The sequence below is a fragment of the Bidens hawaiensis genome, unplaced genomic scaffold, assembly GCF_021521415.1.
Source record: "Bidens hawaiensis isolate Kalapana, Puna unplaced genomic scaffold, B.hawaiensis_p1.1 tig00003902_1, whole genome shotgun sequence".
NCBI classification, from domain to species: Eukaryota; Viridiplantae; Streptophyta; class Magnoliopsida; order Asterales; family Asteraceae; genus Bidens; species Bidens hawaiensis.
This window is the reverse complement of record NW_027491226.1, coordinates 1,535,400-1,542,188: the sequence shown is the minus strand read 5'-3', so window position 1 is coordinate 1,542,188 and position 6,789 is coordinate 1,535,400.

Below are 6,789 nucleotides of genomic sequence, written 5' to 3'. Positions count from 1 at the left end.
TTTGGTTTTTCAAAACTAGAAATATATATGTGTGTGTTAATGTGTGTGTGTGGAGAGAATCAAGATAAAACTTAAAAGCTCCTAAAGAATTATTTTTAATTAAAAATAAAAAACTATTTTCAAATTTCTATTTTTTCTATTATTCTTATATTTTCTTACCCTTTGCTCGAAAAAAATAAAATAAAAAAAAAAACCCGCTGTAATGCACATACGTATTAATGTGCGATACCGTTGTATTGCACATGTGTATTACTATGTATTTTTAAGTTTAATAGTGTTTAATTGCATATATTTAATATTTGTGTATTGTATATGTGTAGTAGTGTTGTATTATAAGACAAAAGAATAATAATAAAATAAAAATCGATGTAGTGCACATGTGCGTTAATGTTGTATTACACATACGTACTAATGTGTATTCGATGTGCGTATTAGCCTTATAGTACATATATCCAATAGTGTGTATCAAATATGTGCAATAGTGTTGTATTCCATGCAATACAAACACTTTTGCATTTTTTTTGGAACCAACATATAAGAATAATGGAAAAAAGGAAACTTCAAAAAAAATTTAAAAATAGTTTTTTAGGAGTTTTTAACTTTTCTCTTTAAGAGAGTTTTCACTAGATCCCACCCCTATATATATATATATATATATATATATATATATATATATATATATATATATATATATGAGACAGAAAAATAGAAAGCGCACTTAATTTGTGATGTGTCGGTAGGCTCAACTAGCTTTGAAAGGTTTCCCCTAAGTATTATTAATATACCTAATAACAAAAAACTTTGTGGGTTCTTATCTTGAGGAGAGATTGTGAAGCTGAAAATTCAATAGGGCATAGCGAGTATTACCGTAATTTGGCTATCTTGAGGTGGTGAGAATTACATGCACTTAAAATTAGCACACCACTATATTTTATGAAAGTAAATAACGAGTGGTGGCGCCCCGCCATGTCCAAATTTTATATAAGCATACAAAATTAGTTATACAATTAGGTAAAAGATGCCTAAGAGTACAAAGTTTTGTTGCACGAACACCAAAGATATGCAATTATTTTAAAAGCAAAAGTGAATAAGAAAGTTATGCAAAACCCAAAGAAGAATTCACAAAAATAATGGTTAGAAAATAGGCCAAAAGCCACATACTAAACGGGGCGAGAGCATACGTGTTACCAAGAGGATGGTGGCTTTGAGGATACACTATTGGGATTCGATGTTTTAGTCAATAAATATTTTTAGTAAATATTAAGGGTGGAGGCTTGGTACCGTCATATACCGGGTAGCAGCTCGGGTGAAACAATACTGAGCAGAAATCTGCTAATATAGATTTAGGTTTAGACATTGCTGGTACGACCTCACTTGGCATTTCATCCATCTAAATTCCACCTAGGTGCAATTTTTTCTTACCATTAAAGGGCTTCTAGCTTACGGTGATAGGTTGAACCAGTCTGCATCAACCCGGTTTAAATTGTCTTGAGTATGCTTGGGATGGGGGTAAGTTGATCTGTAACTCTTTAGGTGTGAGACCCATAGGTTTATTGATATCACTTGAACTTAATCCTTACATATGATGAGGGGCTTGATAGGTTGGTGACTTGGTTTAAGTGGACAACAATATCGGCAATTGAGGTTTTTGCGTTTATCCTTTATTAAATAAAGTAACCTAATTGTTTTGAAAATGAGTTTTCCGATTATGATTCCATTGCAAAAAGCTTTTTCAGAGACGAAAAAGGTTTAAGGGTGGGGATATTTGATGTGGTCTAAGATATACATATTATTATATAAATATTCCATACACTTTTAATTATTTTTTAGCTAGGTTTTCATTTAATATTAATCCTATTTGGCTCATATTTAAAGTTATAACCTTTCAAAAGACGACGAGCTAATGCCATTATTTATTTTAACTTAAAATACATAAATTGGAATTACTATTAAAATAATTTATAACGGTGAGAAACAGAAGATTCGATCATGAGTGAATTAATGACTTATGTTTCACGTTTGGATTTTAATGCGTGAATGTTAAAATTTGTTTTTTTAACAGTGGCGTTAAAAGAACAAGATGCGGGCATCGTTGGAATGAATAAAAGCCATGTGCTATCACAAGTCACAACTCACAAGAGCCTACTAAGATGACATATTTAAGGGCCCACAGGAAAACAAACAGATTTTCTAGGGACACCACCCATATTGCTAAAACACCGCTTAATACGCCGCGTATAGCCCTATACGCGGCGTATTGAGCAGTGTTTCTGGAAAACACTATCAATTTGTCTTATTATGTTTTTTTTATTTTTTTTTGTTTTTTATTTTGTTATTATTGTTATTGTTATTTATCATTATTATCATTAGATATTAATTATTTAATATTATTTCGGTGAAAACAATTAACACATATATATACAAAAAATCATTGTTATATTGATAAACTGTACAAATAAAAGAAAATACGACAACTAGAATACAATAATAACATAAAAATATGCGGCACAAAGTCGTCCATGTCCATGCCGAAGCCGTCAGCGTGGCCCGCGAACGCCGCGCCAACGTCGACGTCGTCCTCTCCCCTGCGCCTAGGCCCCAAACCGTCAGTGGCATCCACATCGTCGCCCCGTCCGCGTCTCACGCTAGACGTGCTCGTCTCGTGGTCAAAACTGGGGGGTGGTGGCGGTGGCATGGTGTACTGCTGTTCAGACAGCTCCGCTACCCGACTGCTAACAAGCCAGTCGATCTAGCGCGACATCTGGCTCATCCGACAGTCTACCTAACGCGACATCTGGCTCATCTCCAACTCAATGGCCTCCAACCTAGCGTCGGTGGCGGGACCCAGACGCACCGCGCGATATGTGCATGGAACGTGCTGCGTCGGCCCCTAACAACAAAACAACATAAATACGTTTAATAAGAAGACGAATTAAAAGAAACGATAAAATGATAATATATTAAAACGTACCTGAGATGCACCCGGATCCTCACATCCGTCACTACCGTTGTCCGAATCCCCGCTGCCCCCTCCCCTGCGTCGACAGGCTCATGGACAAGCTCCACCTCCGGTGCCGCGACCGGGGGTGCCGCGACGTAAGGCACACGTGCCCCCGCCCCGGCCACCAGTCGGTCGTACGAGCCGTTGGGCCCGGTGAACGAACGCAGAATGTGCATGCCGTCATAATGTACGTGGTCCAGCTCGCTCGGAGGGGTCAGATCGATTGCAGGCCGTCCACCAGGGCTCCATGGCCAAGAGATATCGCAAGCTGGGTGACGTACCCGCCACCCATCAAGGACCCTCATCCCTGCCTGAATTGTTAGCCGACAAAATAGTCTACAAACCTCCTAGCGAGGTTGTAGTGCGTGTGAGTCAGAAGACACCTAAAAAAAGGACGCGTGGGCTTCAGTGCTCCGCGCCCTGATAGCGACCCGCGATGGAGGTCGCAATCAGCCTATGTAGGTACTTGTGTAATTATAAGATAATATAATTTATTAACAAAAATAATAATATAATATAATATAATATAATATAATATAATATAATATAATATAATATAATATAATATAATATAATATAATATAATATAATATTATTAATATATATTATGCTATATTAAATAATACAATACATTTTAAGAACGTACCTGTGCAGCGGGTCCCTAATAGCGGAGACCTTAGACTTGGTGTCCAAGGACCTATCCCCGAAGTCGTAAGCGCTGATGGCCCTCCACCATACCCGCATGTCATCCTACAGCATCTGGTGGATGCTCTCTGTGTATATCGGGCTGGTCACCTCCTGCTCAGTGTATAAGCCAAGAGCAACCACGAACTCCTCCATGAAGAGATGAACGTCTTGCCCGAACATGCGGAAGGAAACCTCCGACTGTGTGGTATCGGCGTCTGGCACCCTCATCCGAGTCTGGGGCGTACCAGACGCACGGGGCCTGCAATAATATAATATAATATAATATAATATAATATAATATAATATAATATAATATAATATAATATAATATAATATAATATAATATAATATAATATAATATAATATAATATAATATAATATAATATAACAACGTGGAGTAAACTTACGTAACGTGTATCGTGGAGTAAACCTCCAGTGTCAGCTCCCGGTGCCTTAATAGTGGCATACTGAAGCACCGGCTCCACGGCGTATCCTGTCTGATGTACTCAATCGCCTGCTGGTGAGCGTCACAGGACTCCAAAAACGACCAGGATATAATCGTGTTGAGAAACGGGAACATATGGCGTAGGCGAGTCTATCGTGTGTGGGCGTATGAACTATCAGCGAATTGCATTTGAGGGTAGGTGACCAATACGTCGTCACCCGGTGGGGGTCCCCGGCCCCGACCCCCGTCCCGGCCTCAGCCACGGCCTTGGACCCACCCCATCTGCTGCTCGTACTCCTGCTCGAGCTCTTCCTCAATATCATCGTCCCCAAACTATAATAATAACAAATAATAATAATTATTATTATAACAATAACAATTACAATAATAATAATACATAATATAATAATAATAATAATAATAATAATAATAATAATAATTAATAACAATAATAATATTAATAAATAATAATAATAAATATTTATAATAATATTTATAATAAAATAGATAATGTTAATAAATTAAAAAAAATTATATATCAGAGGCGGCGTATAGGGCTATACGCCGCCGCTGATAGTCAATGAAAACCGACGGCCGGACTCTGGCCATATTACGGCCGGACTCCGGCCGACGGTTTTATCCATCCACACAACAGCATCATCATCATCACGTCATCATCATCATCATCTAAACATAATCATCATCATCAACATAATATTAAAAAATTACCTCCATGTCGTGTCGGTGTCGGGTCAAATCTCCTCGGATCGTGTCGTAATCCGGTCGGTGTCGGTCCAATATAGACTCGTGTTTGGATGCTCGGATGCTCGGAAGGGAGTTTAAAATTTGAAATATAAAGTGGCAGTTGAGCAGCCGGCGTTCAATATAAGGGGCATAAATACGCCGCGTATAGGTCTATAAGCGGCGTATTCTGCCTATTTTTATTATTTATTATTATTATTTGTTTGTTATTTATTTATTAGTATTTATTATTTATTAGTATTTACTATTATTATTATTAGTTATTAATATTATTATTTATTTATTATTATTATTTATTAATATTACTATTATTTTTTTATTTTTCTTTATTTATGTATGTATATGTGTGTGTGTCTACATACATCCATTGATACATTTTTTTCTATAAGCTGTCTAGATCTACGTTAGAGGGTTCCCTTCGCCAACCCGTGCGTATCTATTCGTACTTCTCCATACGTTGCCCGTAAAGTGTTTTCCATTCGAGGGCCGCCGGTATGGCGCTTCTTTCCCAATTAAGGTTTAGCGTAGGCATTGGGAAATCTCTTACCAGTTTGATATATATCCAGTTATCACCTCCCCAGTTAGCAATGCCTATAACCACTGGATCCGGAATCATGTCAGGACCGATTCTCAATGGGAAGTAAGATTCGGTTTGATTGCCAGCTAGGTTGACTAACACACACCTGTATGTCTGAGCAGCCACGTGCCCATGACCGGGTACGCTTAACCAACAACTCGGTTACGCCGGTTTGACCGTGTTGGAGTATGGAATGCTGGAATGAACCCAGCCGTACAATCTTTCATCCTCTTTGCAGAACATCGCCCTCCACCACCTTTCGTTGGTTTCCAGATCGTTCTGCATTGCCTGCCTAATATCCGGCCAGAGTTTCTCATGTATACCCAAACCCACGGCGATTGATCGGAAACCGCAGTTTCCGTGCGTACGTTTTTTATGTCTGCGACCAACGGCAGAGCCCAGCTAGGAATGACGCTCCTAAACATTTCTATCGCCGTTACTTGCGCTGGCGAAACCATCTAAGGAAACCCGAGGTGAGCTCCCATAGGTTTCGATGTCTTAAGTCGTCCCCGAGGAATTTTAAACCGCGATGCTAACTGGGACAACGAACGAGACAACGAGGATAGGGTGGGGGTTTCTTGGTTGGGCCCTGTGACAAGAATGGGGTTTAGGAGCTGTGTGTGGGGAGATCTGGAGCGCGGGTGTATGAGCTGTGTCTGGGGAGATCTGGAGCGGGGGTGTATGAGCTGTGCTTTTTTGGGGATCTGCTTTATTGGGACGCCCCCGAGGATCCTCTCTTTTTCCGGGCTCCTTCTTTTTAGATCTACCTGGTATAGCAGATGAGCTTGGTGAAAAAATTTTTCTTTTGATTAGGGTCATCTATGGACGATAGCGTATGTGTGATGTCCCGTAGACCCGCTTCGTAGTCTGGCTCTTCGTTCGGCGGATATGCTGGATCAAAATTAAGCCTCCTCTAGAACGGGTCAACATCGTTTATTGGGATACACGTGTCGTTAACTATGTATCCCTCAATCCGACAAGCAGGCAGCCTCGAAGACGAATACAATTGGTGGTTGCATGAAGTGCCGTCGTCACACATCTTGTGTATCAACTCATACTCGTTCACAAGTAGCCTAATAGCGTGAATCGACACCCTGTTTAGTAGCTTCTTCAACCAGGCGTGTTGTCGATGTTCTTCCATAACCTTGGAACGGGAATCTTCAAATGATGTACCGATTTCTTTCTTCTGTGAGTTGACCATTTTAAAGATGTGTCAGGCAATTGTGTCGAGTGAGTTTTTGCTTCCATTGAGGTACCTTTTAAGATTTGCGTGCTGGCTCTCAACTCGGTTCGTCATAGTTTCGCCGTTCATCAATC